The following is a 14,976-nucleotide window of genomic DNA, read 5'->3' as shown; positions in this document are numbered from 1 at the left end:
CCCTACACTAAACACACTGGGCACATCCACACAAGATGTTTACTGCAGATTGCCTAATTAGCTCCACAATAAAGTGTCACTATCTATTAAGCCACAGTAAACTAATAAATACCAGTGTAGGATAGTACTTGTCAACACAGTACCGCCTTGAGGGGGAGTTATTTACTCTGTCGCACTGCAGGTGTGGATGCTGATGAGGCTGGCTGGGGTATGAGGGTGTTGCCTGCTACCTGGCTCTACTTAGTGCCACCTTGGTGCTCCAGCCAGCCCCTCTGCAGTGCATTGATCTGGGTTGGAGCATCCCCAGGCTGGCAGGCTGACCCATAGGGTTCCCTGCCAGCTGGGGCTGCTCCCACCCAGCTCAATGTGCTGCGGTCCTGGGCACACATGTAAATATGGCACTTGGGAGCAATAAACTCCAGTGTGAGCTGCACCAGAGTTTATTTAGTCAAATTAATAACACATGTAGATGCGCCCACTGGGTTTTAGAGCAGTGTCTTCAAATAGGTGACGCTTTTCTGGGTGGGCTGCTTCCTAAACAGGAAGCACTGCTGCTGCAGCTATACAGTGAAATGGGTGGGATAATTAACATGCAGGCTAATTGTCACTGCTGTTCAGCAGTACTAGTTAGCCCACCCAAATGCAATATGGGCATGGCTACACTGCTTTTCCTTTAGGAAACAGAGCAATATGTTTGAGGATGCTACTCTGAAGCACAATATGTTTCCTATGTAGACTTGGCCAATGAGAAACTAGGGACACAGGAACTGCCCTGGTAAGTCAGACCAGCACTATACATAGCAACTTTTGTCCAACAGTAACCCAAACCAGATAATTCACAAAAAGCACACACTGAGTATCGCTACGCAAGATGCTTTACTGTGCAATAGAGCTAATTATTGTGCAGTAAGCATCCACATCTACACGTGTAGATGCTTACTGCTCAGTAATTGGCTCTAACTTACTCGTAAATTTGTTATCTGCAATTAAAAGTAGCAAATTTACTCAAGATTACTTACTCCGCAGTAGTGCATGTGTAGACACCTGACCAGGAGGAAATGTGATCCTGGTCAGCCAGGCAGCATGGGATGGGAGATTAATCCCTGCTGCTGAGAGCTGCCTGCTGCTGGAGTGGGCTCCGCTACCAGAGCCTGGGCAGGGACAAAGTCGCTCTGCTCCACAATCATGGGGCTGGGAGATCCTTATTTCCCAGCGCCAGCTGCACAACCACAGAACTGAGGCTGGGAGACAAGAATCTCCCAGTGCCAGCCCCACAACCATTTTGTCATGGATTTTGTCACACTGACGATTCATGTTCATCTTGGAATCCACTATGACTCCAAGATCCCTTTCTGCTTTTGTGCTGCTGAGAGGGTCATTCCCCAGCCAGTAGGTGTGCTGGATATTTTTATGCCCTAGGTGCAGCATTCTGCATTTGTCCTTGTTGTACTGCATCCTATTGTGTGCTGCCCACTTATCCAGCCTGTCCAGGTCTGCGTGCAATCATTCCCTACCCTCTGGAGTGGAGGCCCCGGGAAAGGACAGCAGGGCGGGAGCCCACACCCACAGCCCGTGCCCTATGCACAGATCTGGGGGGCACAGGTTCCCTCCTGCCCCCTTGGGAGTGCATGCCAAGGTGGGGAGTCAGTCACCCCCCACCCCAACAAGCTGCCCAGGCCCCATCCTGCTCCCCAATGGGGCTCTACAGCTGTGTGTTGCAGCCCCAGGCCCCTAGGCCCACCCCCACCAGCTGGGCAGCAGCCCCAGCCCCAGGCCTGCCCAACTCTCTCCCTCCCCATGGGGGCCTCAATTCCCCTCTTCCTCCCAATCACCTGCGGAAGCTGCTCTCAGGCTACCTGGGGCCATGTGCAGGTAGATGCACGTGGTGCCCCGTGTCACCACCCTCCTCCTGCTCCCTTCCAGCTTCCTGCAGGCTGGAACTCTGCCAGCTCATTGCAAAACTGGAAAATCCATGGGTTTCTTCAGTAAACAAGAAATCTGAGTTTTCCTCTGGCAAAAGGTAAAATCTGCTGTCTATTCTGTTTTTTCATGGGCAACAGAAAACCTGGATCCCTGCTCATGACTGTCCATCTTAAACTGGTGGGGAGCCAATATCCCACTGTTATCAGTATGTATTACATGATTCTTGATACTGCAGATGAAACCAAGGAGGAATTCTATGCCAACCTTGACCAAGTGCTTTCTGATGTTTTGAGTGGGAGACAGATTTATTTTACTCTGTAATTTCAATGCCAGAGTCAGAAGGGATTTTAACCTCTGGAACAGAACCATCAACAAGGAAGAGGTAGGAAAGGTCAACTCTAATGACATCCTTCTCTTCACCAAATGATCAGAACATAGGCTCATCATCACCAACACCCTGTTCTTCCAGAAAAACAGCTGCAAGACATCATGGCAATACCCATAATCTGAGCAATGGCACCTCATTGACTATTTTATTTGTGTCTGGGATCATAAAGATGTCTGCATTACCTGAGCCATATTGGGAACAGATGATTGCTGGACTGATCACTGACTCATCCGCTTGGTTATGTCATTCAAACTGGCTCTCAAACAACAGCTGCAGCAGAATCAAAGCCAATGGAAGATCAATGCTGAAGGACTCAAGGACCCAGTGCCTCAATGAAAACTTGGTGAATTCCAGTCAACAACAATGGGAGAATGTCAGTGACATGTAGGGTGCCCTGAAGGCCACCTTCCTCAGTGCCTCTGAAGAGACACTTGGATTCTCTACCAGGGTGGGGTAAAGGAGAGATTTGGAGCCCCACAAAGAAGCCAGGATGTTGGGCCAGGAAGGTCACCTATGGAGGAACTGGCTCCCAGTACTATAACATCAAAATTGTGGCAGGTGAGAAGAAACAGCAATCAGGAAACCCAGGTGACATATTTTAGGTCGCACCCTGCTGCCACCACTAGGCTGAGGGTCAGTCAGGAAGGGCCTTAATCCTTATAACACCTACAAGCAGCAGAGACTGGCTTGGCCTGCAGGTGGAAATATTCACACTGACTGACTGACAAAGGCCCTTGGCAAGACTTAAAAGGACTCTCCTTTGAAGGATGCAGTGGGAACCAGACTAAAAGCAGTTCCAGAAACTCACTGAGGGTATCTGGAGAAGCTGGCTTTCCCAGGTCAGCAACATGGGACAGTTAGGCTGTCTGATACAGGCATGCATTTAGATTCACAGCTGTCATGGAATACTTTTCCAGCAATGCTTTTTCCCCTTTGCTAATTAATATACTTTGTTTGGAAAAGGTCCTTGCTTATAGGTCCCAAAGGGAAGGACTGATCAAGATCTGAGTTGAGAACTCACAGGGCATTAACAGGGTACATCTAGGTGACTTCAGTGTACACAGGGCATAGAAGAATGGGTATGAAGCAGGGGTCACTCCCAGAAAAAACATTACCACCTTGTTCCCATGTTTGATGTGTGTGGGTCAGGCTACCCTCTTAAGAATTCTGTGGAAGTGCTGTATATATACTTTCCCTTAGGGGCTAGAAACTGAACAGAGAGGCAGTTTGCTCTATAGCCATTCTAATATAATAAAAGCCTTAGTCTATCTGTCTGCCTGTCCATAACATTTTATTTGCACTCTGATTGGTTGTCTCCATAGCCAATCACAATGCCGACTGAAACAACCAATCAGAGTGCTCCAAGAGCATTCCAGACAGGAGGCAGTGGTGGCACAGAGTGCTGCCATGATTGTGGGGACGGAGCGGACAGAGCTCTAGAGGCAGCAGCGGTGCGGGGTGGTGGGTGGCAGTGCTCCATCCCCCCTCCGCCCCCCCCATCATTCCTGATGGACAATTGGCTAGTTACTCTATAGCCATCAATGATCTGGAAGGTGGGATGGAGTGCACCCTCAGCAAATTTGCAGATGCCACCAAGCTGTGGGGAGTAGTAGATATGCTGGAGGGTAGGGCTAGGATTCAGAGACCTTAACAAATTGGAGGATTGGACCAAAAGATGGAACAATCCCGTACACTGGTACAAACAGGGGACTGACTGGCTAAGCAACAGCTCTGCAGAAAAGGACCTGGGTGTTACAGTGAACACTGAGCTGAATATAAGCCAACAGTGTGCCCTTGTTGAGAAGAAGGCTAATGGCATACTGGGCTACATTAATAGGAGTGTTGCCAGCAGATCAAGGGAAGTGATTATTCCCCTTTATTTGACAGTGGTGAGCCCACATCTGGAGTACCATGACCAGTTTTGGAGCCCCCACTACAGAAAGGATATGGACAAAATGGAGAGATTCCAGCAGAGGGCAAAAAAAATGGCTAGGGGCTGGGGAACATGACTGCTGTGGAGAGACTGAGGGAACTGGGTTTATTTAGTCTGGACAAGAGAAAACTGAGAGGGGATTTAACAGAAGCCTTCAGTTACCTGAAGAGTGGTTCCAAAGAGGATGGAGCAAGACTGTTTTCAGTGATGGCAGATGACAGACAAGGAGTAACAGTCTCAAGTTGCAGCAAGGGAAGTTTAGGTTAGATATTAGGAAAAAACTCTCTCACAAGGAACATAGTAAATCATTGGAACAGGTTACCCAGAGAGGTGGAATCTCCATCCTTAGAGGTTTTTAAGACCAGACTAGACAAAGCCTCCACTGGGAAGATATTGTTGGGGATGGTCCTGCAGGGGGTTGGACTAGATGACCTCCTGAGGTCCCTTCCAACCCTAATTTTCTATAATTCTATCTGTTATCTTATGTATAGAATATGTCCAACAAGGAGGTAGGGCTGATTTGGGGGCATTTTGATTCAACCACCTAAGGTGCAGAAGAAATGAATTACCTGTCCCTTACTGATGCTCCTTTCAGCTATGGCTGAAGCGTTCTGACAGGGGTGCTAAGTGGATGTCCACATGCCACAATGCAGTACGCTGCAGGGATGACTGCAGTGAGCTCACATACTGCCTTCTCCACAGTACAAGGTTTTTCCATTAAGATACCCAGGCTAGCTCTGCACTGCACATGCTCACTCTGGACCTGTGAACAGAATAGCAGCAGTAGTATAACACAACACGGAGGTAAGATTAGCCCCACTTCTCAGCAGAGCTAATCAGGCTGGGTGCAGTGCCATGTTATCAAGGCTGTATTGCTTCTAGCAGTTGTAGAGTGTCCCTAAGTTTCTCTGCATAGTGCTGCATTCTGCTGTACAGACATTCTAGTGGAAGCGTGCACTGCTGCTGCCTCTGCTGTCTGTCCCTCTGGTGGTTAATAAGCAAAGGACTTCAGCTGAGTAGTTCTTTGAGGCTGGTGGCTTTCATGAACAATATATTCATTAGGTCTGTGCTAAATTTCAAGGAGTGTTTTGTTTCAAAGCTGTTTCAACACATTTTGATTTTGAAACACCGAAATTGAAGCAAAACAGAAGGATTCAAGACAGCTTCAAAATGAAATGAGGGCACTCGAAACATTTTGAAAGTTTCAAAACATTTCGAGTTTTGAAGCAGCCCGGTGGTGGGAGGGGGGGGAGAGCCAGGGCTGCGCTCTGAGTGGCTCCACCAACCCTATGGAGCTTAGCCCGATGGTGGGAGGTGGGGGAGAGCCAGTGGTGGAGCCACTCCAAGCTCAGCCCTGGCTCCAAGCACAGCCCTGACCAGTGGCTCTCTACCGCCTCCCACTGCTGAGCTGAGCTCCATGGGGCTGGCAGAGCTGCTCGGAGCGCAGCCATGGGGCTGGCAGAGCTGCTCGGAGCACAGCCATGGCTCTCCCCCACCTCCCACCACCAGGCTGCACTCTGACCAGCTCCACCAGCCCCATGGAGCTCAGCCCGGCAATGGGAGGAGGGGGAGAGCCAGAGTGCTCCACCTCCCGCCGCCAGGCTGAGCTCCATGGGGCTGGCAGAGCCGCTTGGAGAACAGCCCTGGCTCTCCCCCACCTCCTGTAACCAGGCTGCAGCCTCCTGTCATCCCAAGGGCCCACACCCCCAGGAGGAGTCTGGCACAACCCCACAGTGCTCCCAGGGATGTGGGCTCCCAGATCTGTGCGCAGGATGACAGGAGGCTGCCACTGCTGGCAAGTGACACAAGTTTTGCTTGTCAGCACCTTGAGATGCAGTTTCTCAGAAACCCCTATACCTATCTCCTTGAAACTTGGTAAGATTCATGCGCTCAGAAGGAGCTACCAGCCCTGCAATTTTCATCAAAATCAGACGAGAAATTACACAGTTATAGGCATTTACATTATGCCCCATTATAGCCTATGGGCGAAACATTGAAAAGCATCATCAGCGAAACAGTTTCGACAAAATGAAACGGAACACTGCTTTGAAATGAAATGAAATGATGAAACAAAACACTGTCTCTTCAAAATGGTGAAACAGAAGTTGAAACAAAATTCAGCAATATGCATGCCAGTTCTGAATCTGGGTTCAGTATTGCTGTATTCACACTGTGTCCTTAGCTGCTCACTTTTCATGGATAACAAAATTTGAACAAAATTTTGTTTGTACCAGGGCTGGCAGAAAGCAGATCTTGTCCAGGCTTATTTAACCAAGTAGTAAAATTGAACAGATTCATTAAGGGTGCAAGTACTTAAGGAAAGTTTGGGAAGAGAAAGCATACTATGTGATATACAAAACCAATCATTCAGTTTCAAGAGCAGACGCTGAATTTTTACTAGCTTAATGGTACCATATTTCAGGGTGTAAGTCGGATTTTGAAGCCCAATTTTTGGGTCTTAAAAAATCAAACTTGACTTGTACACTGTGCCACACTAAAAAATTGGACACGGGGCTGGGCTTGGCTGGGCTAGGCTCAGTGCTTGGCTGGTGCAGCCCCACCCCCTGCAAGTGGGGCTGCCTGGCCTGCACCAGTGGCACTCACAGAGAATGGGGCCACCCCAGCCAAGTGCCAAGCTTGGTGTCACTTGCAGGGGATGAGGCAGAGCCTGCTGAGTGCCAAGCCCAGCCCTATCCCCATCCCCTGGGAGTGGCACCAGGCTCAGCGTTTGCCAGTGCCACTTGCAACAGACAGGGCCAGGCTCAGCACTCGGATGGTACAGCCCCATTCCCTGCGAGCACGGCACCACTTGCAGGGGACAGGGATGGGGACTACGCTGGGGCCAGGCTTGGTGCTCAGCTGGCGTGGCCCCATCCCCTGTGAGCAGTGCTGATACAGTCCAGGCAATGCTGCTCACAGGGGGTCGGGCTTCACCAGCTGAGTACCAAGCCAAGCTCCATCCCCATCCCCATCCCGATCCTCTGCAAGTGGCGCCGGGCTCAGCACTGCTTGCAGGGGATGGGTGCGGGGTTGGGCTTGGCACTCAGCTGGGGATGCACTGCTTGCAGGGGATGTGGACGAGGATGAGGACAGGCTCAGCACTCAGCTGGTGTGGCCCCATCCCCTGTGACCATGCCAAGCCCAGTCCCGACTTATGCACCATGCCTATGAAAATCCTTACCTTTCAAATTCGAAAGCCAGAGCTCTACCTATATACCATGTCAACCTATACACAATGAAATAAGGTATTTGTTAACTATAAATAGCAGATGCTTCATAGATGTCATTTTCTTGCCCAAAGTGTTTACCACTTTCAAATAAGACAAATGTTAATGAAAATGTTTGAAAGGCAAGGATTTTTGTGGGTCATGTTTTTTTACTAGACCAACTGCATATTTGGAATAGACTTAAGACATGCTTTCAAATGCAATGCATTCTTCTTCAGAATGAAAATTTCACAATTTGCAAACAGAAAACCATGCTATAATTGTATAATAAATCACCCTTAATTAGACTATCTCTATATCTTTTGTTAAAAAAAAAGAAAAGAACAAAGGAATGCAGTGATTTTGATTAAATAACCCTTCAGATATTTTTGAGTGTAGGAGAACTGTATAATATTCCTTTAGCACTTTAACATCACACTGGAAAACAGTCTAGATCAGTCTAGATAACAAAATAGCACTGAAACACACATGTTCTTTGACCTCAGTATTAGACGTCTGCACATAATACATGGGAAGTCATGTACAATTTGCTTATTGATATCCTTGAAAGATGCCAGGCACTTCCTGTTCTCATTCACGTAAAACTAGCTGAGGTGGATCCATTAATTTATAATAAGTCAAAGGGAAGAAAGCATTTTCACAGGCACATAAGATTAACTGAAAAGGTTGGCTTACTGTAGGCAAACTGTTCTAGCTCTTTATCTGACAGCACTGCAGCAATGAAACAGAGCACAGGAGCTTCCAGACACAAGAGAAGCAACTATGATTTTTCTATCAGTAATGCTTGCCCTAAAATGGTGCCACAAATGATGCCAAAGTTAGGGAGAGTCTTAATGTAAAAAATGTCCTGGCATGTCACATTAATTTTAATGAGGAATAATCAAATGTCAATAAATTTCCCATTTCTTTCACAGAAATCAGAAGAGGTTTTTATTATTATTTTTAAGCAAGTTACAAACATAAGATCCTTATGGGAAAAATCTCTTATAATCAAATAGGAATGAAACCCAGGGGCCCTATAGAAATTAAAAAGGAAAGTATACCACAAAGCCATTGTGTTGAACAGACAGTGTGTATCTTTTTAATAGATGTGTTACAGAGCCCGATAGAATTGTATAGTTGAAATATCATTATCTATTAATCTCCAAAGGATCATTTAAGAGATCTACCTTTCACTATCTTTCACTAATCAATTTCATAGGATTTTTCCATAGAGGTTTGCCTGGTCAAAACTGTATTGAAGCCAGGCTGTTTCTGATGTAGACTAAATCAGCAGTCAGCAATTTTTTTAGGCTGTGGGCTGGAGTGACCTAGTTCAGATCAGAAGCAGGTGGGCAGGCAGATGTTTGGACTCAGCCACCACTGCACCTCACTTTCCCAAAGGTGGCACAGGGAAAGCTCCTGCAGCTGGCGCCTCCCTCCATGGCAGCATGGAAAGGCAACTGCTGCCAGGGCTTCTCCGCCACAAAACACCACTGATGCCCCACATCTGTGGGCTAGATCAAATAGTTCTGTGAGATGCATCTAGCCCCCAAGCTGTAGGTTTAAACCCCTAGGCTAAAGTATGAACATTGGGCCATACCCTGTCTCATGCCAGTCATCTTAACTTTCCTTGAAATCACTGGAACTGGTTGTGAGAGGAAGGGTTTGCAGGATTTGGCCTTTTGTTTAATTGACTAGGAAGCTGGTAACAAAGGTATCAGGAAGCCTCCAGCCTGCTACCCAGCATGTGGGCAGAGCAACCACAAGAGGCAAAAGCTCTGAAAGGCTAATCAGCAGCCAGCAAGGGGGTAGGCCATGGGTAATGCAAGTCAGCAGAGCACTGCTGCCAAAGCAAGCAGTCCATCCTCTTCTCTCTGCTGTGATGTCCCTTCTCTCCATAGTTTTTCCTTTGCCTGTCTTTGCCCCTCCCTTACTGACTGCTCTCCCCTTTGCTCAGACCCAAGGTCATACTTGTGTTAAGAGCTAGAGTGTCCCTAAGCACTATAAAAACTGAACGGGGGATGGGAAAGGGTTGGGGAGAAGAATTACTGGCAGGTTCCTCTGCTACAGGTTCCTCTGCTACAGGGGACATGCTGCCCACAGATGCGTATGCTTATACCTGGGCAAAGTTGGCAACCTCAGAACATTTTTGCAAGAGACAGTTTTCCAAACAAAATCAGAGCCAGCAGGCCCTTGTGTGCTCAAGGCTTTGTGTGCATTCAGGTGAAACTGAAATTATTTTCTCGGTCTTCTTTTTCAGCTGGAAAAGCTTTATGGAGTGGCAGCACAGACTTTGGCATGTACTAGCCACCCAAACAAATACCCAGGGTCCCAGGTGAGCCCATAAGTGTCATGCTGACATCTGTGCTTCTGTGGCTTCAGTGCCATTGGTTCCTGAGCTACACAGAGATATGCCAACATGGTGCCACAGTCACACTTCCCGACTGCTGTGTATATATGACTAGATTCCAAAACTTGGAGAATAATCGAGGCTGAATCCTGCAGAACAGAGGCCAGAGAACCTCATCCAGTCAAACCTGCAGTGAGATCAACATGTTGGGAGTAACCTAGAGCACAGCACAGCCTTTAGAACAGAGCTTTCCAAACTGTGTGCCGCGACACATTAGTGTGTTGGCAGCAGTGTGTAGGTGTGTCGCACGAAATGCAGAAAATTTTGCGGTAGGGCACCGCGGAGCTCCCTTACTCGCGTCTGCTTCCCTTGGCCCCTCCCCCGGAACTGAATTACTGTGTCGCGAAATGATGCATGTCTAAAAAGTGTGTCACCAACATGAAAAGTTTGGAAAGCTCTGCTTTAGAAAGATGGCCAGATGCAAGTGTGAATTCATTATGTAGCTTGACAGTCTGTGTCACCAAGTAAAAGCCCTGGCTGGTAACAATGTGCACCTTCTATCCAGTTTAACTCAGCTTGTGCTTTTTCAGAATGTATAAAGAATCACATCTTTGCTCCAGAACACCCAAAGATGATTCAAAATTCCTGGTTCTAGTTGTCTATTAAATTCTAAAGGGTTTTAGGTGACTTCTACAGAAACCCTGTTAATTTTTTTGCAGTAGTTCCATCCCTATTACTTTCTCTTTTCTATAGGGACAATTATTTAACTACAGAATTTAGAGCAGTCAGCAGTGTTAATAAAAATGCTCAAAATAACCAGCCCTTCTTTCATCACCAAACCTATACAGGCTGCCTGCCAGAGATATAGCCTGATATAGGACATCTGCTAGCTATAGGCTGTCTGCCAAAGAAAGGCTGTGAAATACAAGAGCAAAAAATTAAATAAAATTTGGTAACCTAAAGTTGTATGTCTCTTCATGCTTTACGTCTCTGGCCATCATTTTAACCCATTCATTACTTCTCTTTCCAGCTTGGAGTCATTTTGTCTATCTCCATACCATTTATCCATCCATCTTTCCCTTTTTCCTTCTTTCTCATGTCTGCTCTGTCTCATACTCTGGACTCTGGGCTCAATGCAGAGCCTATGCTCCCAGTGCTATCAGTTATACACCCAAGGCCCAAACCTTGGGAGGGGCAAAGGATGCCAAAGGAGCTGAAAGAAATCCCATCTACCTGGCTTTCTGCCTGCTTTGTGCAGCTGGGAAGGAGTAACTATTATAAACTAAGGCTGTGCCCTAGCACCCTTATGTTGAGGTAACCTTCCTTAGATATTCTTACCTTTACTCATTCCTCTCTAAAAGCACCTGAGGAGACAGAGGAGGATATAATATGGAATAAATGGGTACATCTACCCATGCAAATAATCCAGGAGTTTACTCTCAAGTAAACTACTTGGGAGTAAACTCTCCCAGGCATATGTCTATATGTGCAGAGATGTGGAAGCAGATTTGTTGCTCTTAGTAGCAGACTGCTTCCGCTCCCTGTGGCCCTGCAATGGGCCCCTGTAGAAGTCAGTAGGAGACCTAGGCTGCCTCTGGGTGCTAACCCAGGGGCCAGGAGACAGCTGTCACCTGGTGGGGGCTGGGACATTGCTCCCTGCCCCCAGGAGTTATCTGGTGCTAGGGCAGGCTCTGCCACTGAAGCCTGGGCAGGGACAATGTCCCCCTGCCTGGGAGCTCCCAGCCTCTGCTCCATGACTGCAGGGGCAGGGCTGGGAGAACCTTATCTCTCAGTGCCAGCTCCACGGTCATGGGGCCAGTGCTGAGACATTCTTGTCTCCCAGTGCCAGCTGGGAGATGCATGACAAATAGAATCAAAGAGGTGATACTTACCCTCTATGCGACATTGGTCAGACCGCAGTTGGAGTACTGCGTCCAGTTCTAGGCGCCATACTTTAAGAAGGATGTAGACAACCTCGAGAGGGTTCAGAAGAGGGCCACTCGTATGGCTAAGGGTTTACGGGCCAAGCCCTGCGAGGAGAGACTAAGGGACCTGGACCTCTTCAGCCTCCGCAAGAGAAGGCTGAGAGGTGATCTTGTAGCCGCCTACAAATTCATTACGGGAGCAAAGCAAGAAACCAGAGATGTTCTGTTCACCAGGGCACCTCTTCGGGTAACCAGGAGCAATGGTCACAAACTGACAGAGAGCAGATTTAGGCTAGACATCAGGAAAAAGTTCTTTACGGTAAGAGTGGCCAAAACTTGAAATGGGCTTCCAAGGGAGGTGGTGCTCTCTCCTACCTTGGGGATCTTCAAGAGAAGGCTGCATAGGCATCTGGCTGGGGTTATCTGACTGCAGCACTCTTTCTTGCCCAGGGCAGGAGGTTGGACTTGGTGATCTGTTGAGGTCCCTTCCGACCCTAGCATCTATGGAATAACAGAGACTTCGTGGGATAGCTCGCATGACTGGAGCTCTGTCATGGATGGGTATAAACTATTCAGGAATAACAGGCAGGGGAGAAGAGGAGGAATCGCACTCCTCCTGTATGTAAAAGAGCTGTATGACTGCTCAGAGAATAGCAAATATGGCAGGTGACCAATTTGGCTTAGCAGAGAACTCTTCAGTGAGCTAAAACACAAAAAGAAAGCTTGCAAGAAGTGGAAGCTTGGACAAATGACTAGGGAGGAGTATAAGAATCTTGCTCGGGCATGGAGGGATGAAATCAAAAAGGCCAAAACTCAGTTCAAGTTCTGGGATGTGAATGGTAATAAGAAGGGTTTCTACAAGTATGTCCACTGGCAAAGCGTAGGGGGTGCATGCGGGTATATGTGCACTCCCTAAGATTATCATTGCACCCCTGAGATTGGCTGCTGCCAATGCTGCCAGTGGTGTCTGCAGGCTATCACCGCTCACCACCCCACCACTGCCAACACTGCCCACAGCATGTCCGGGTGGTCGCCAATTGCCACTTGCCACCCCTGCCTTTGCTGCTGACTGTGCTGCTGCCGCCTGTGGGCGGTCCCCGCTCGGCCTGCCCTAGCCACTGACGTTACCATGGCCGCCTGCGGGTAGTCCCCATTTGCCGCCACCACACCCCTGCTGCTGCCACCGCCTGCGGGTGGTTACTATGCCCGCCCCCCGCTCCCAGCCTTGGGCGGCACCAAGCATTTATGAGTATGTCAGCAATAAAGGGAAGGTCAGGGAAGGTGTGGGCCCCTTACTGAATGGGGGAGGCAACATAGTAACAGATAATGAGGAAAAGGCTGAAGTACTCAATGCCCTTTTCACTTCAGTCTTCAAAGGCAAGGTCAGCTCCCAGACTACTGCACTGGGCAGCACACAGTTTCAGGAGAATGTGAGCAGCCAACAGGGGTGAAAGAACGGGTCAGGGTCTATTTAGAAAAGCTAGATGTGTTCCTGTTCATGGGGCCACATGAATGCATCCAAAGCTGCTGAGGGAGTTCTCTGATGTGATTGCAGAGCCACTGGCCATTATCTCTGAAAACTCATGGCGATTGGGGGAGGTCCTGGACAACTGGAAAAGGGAAAATATAGTGCCCATCTTTAAGAAAGGGAAGAAGAAGAATCCAGGGAACTAAAGACCAGTCAGCCTCATCTTAGTCCCTGGAAAAATCATGGAGGAATCCATTTCTAAGCACTTGGAGGAGAAGAAAGGGATCCAGAACAATCAGCATGGATTCACCAAGGGTAAATCATGCTTGACCAATCTGATTGCTTTCTATGATGAGATGACTGGCTCTGTGGATATGGGGAAAATGGGGGACTTGATATGCCTTGACTTCAGCAAGGCTTTTGATACAGTCTGGAACAGCATGCTTGCAAGCAAGCTAAGGAAGTATGGGTTGGATGAATGGACTGTAAGGTGAACAGAAAGCTGGCTGGATCATCAGCTCAACGAGTAGTGATCAATGGCTCGATGTGTAGTTTGCAGCCAGTATTAAGTGGCATGCCTCAGGGGTTGGTCCTGGGGCCAGTTTTGTTCAATATCTTCATTATCAATCTGGGATGGAGTGAACCCTCAGCTAGTTTGAGGATAACACAAAGCTGGGGGGAGTCATAGATATGCTGGAGGGTAGGGCTAGGGTTTAGAATGACCTAGACAAATTGGAGGATTGGGCCAAAACAAATCTCATGAGGTCCAACAAAGATAAGTGCAAAGTGCAAAGTCCTACATTTAGGATGGAAGAATCCCATACACTAAAAGCTGGGAACCCACTGGCTAAGCAGCAGCTCTGCAGCAAATGACCTGGGGGGTTAGAGTGGACAATAGGCTGAATGTGAGTCAACAGTGCGCCCTTGTTATGAAGAAGGCTAACAGCATTCTAACTAGGCTGCATTACTAGGAACATTGTCAGCAGATTGAGGGAAGTAATTATTCCCCTCTATTCTGCACTGATGAAACCACACGTGGAGCAGTGTATCTAGTTTTGGGCCCCCCACTATATGAACAAGTTGGAGAAAGTCCAGTGGAGGGCAACAAAAATGGCTAGGGGTCTGGAGCACATGACTTATGAGGAAAGACTAAAGGAACTGGTCTTATTAAGTCTGCAGAAGGGAAGAGTGAGGAGGGATTTGATAGCAGCCTTTATTACCTTATGGTCTGTGTGCGGGCCGGGAGCGATCCGGGCCCTTTTTCGCACCGCGGGCTGTGGCCAGCAGCCCGGGCATGCTGGGTCGGAGAAAGCAGGCGACACGCTAGAATTAGGCACGGACGCGTAATGGTTGATTCAAGATTGTTTACTTACACCGAAGATGGTCGCAGTGTAGGCTGGACAGTTTCCCAGTCAAAGCTCCGCTTAAATCCCCAGTTTGAGGACTCGGACAGTACTCGGACTCACTCACACGGAGTTGTCGAGACTCCGTGGATCCTTTTTTGCGCACAGGGAAGAGGGATACGTCGAGGATTGCGCTCGGTGACGGGGAGAGGCTAGAGGCTGATCAGACCCCTGTTGCCTTCTTGAAACACGCTGGGTCCAATAGGCTGCGCAGCGCTTAGAGATCTTCACAAGACGTGAAGTCTCCTCCTCCTGATGTCCGTGGAGTCCTCCCTTGTGGGGTTCTCCTCGGAGTTCTCCAAGTTCTCCAACTTGGGCAGAAACCACTCAAGCCTCTTATATGGCTAGCAAGCCAATCGCCAGCTGCCACGTGGGGA

At 48.3% G+C, this 14,976-nt stretch overlaps 1 long non-coding RNA gene across 1 annotated transcript in view; it reads right to left on the bottom strand.

The window, feature by feature from the left end:
• LOC102388434 overlaps nt 1-6,846 on the bottom strand; it is an 8,439-nt gene extending 1,593 nt beyond the window's left edge. The window contains exons 1-2 of the long non-coding RNA XR_323573.1: nt 6,836-6,846; nt 6,643-6,645 (exon numbers count right to left, since the gene is read on the bottom strand). This is a non-coding gene — a long non-coding RNA (uncharacterized LOC102388434). The remainder of the gene's footprint in view (nt 1-6,642; nt 6,646-6,835) is intronic.
• Nucleotides 6,847-14,976: the final 8,130 nt, after the last annotated feature.

Source organism: Alligator sinensis, unplaced genomic scaffold (genome assembly GCF_000455745.1).
Source record: "Alligator sinensis unplaced genomic scaffold, ASM45574v1 scaffold434_1, whole genome shotgun sequence".
Lineage (NCBI taxonomy): Eukaryota > Metazoa > Chordata > Crocodylia > Alligatoridae > Alligator > Alligator sinensis.
The sequence above is the reverse complement of the archived record's forward strand: the minus strand, read 5'-3'. Positions and strand labels throughout refer to the sequence as shown.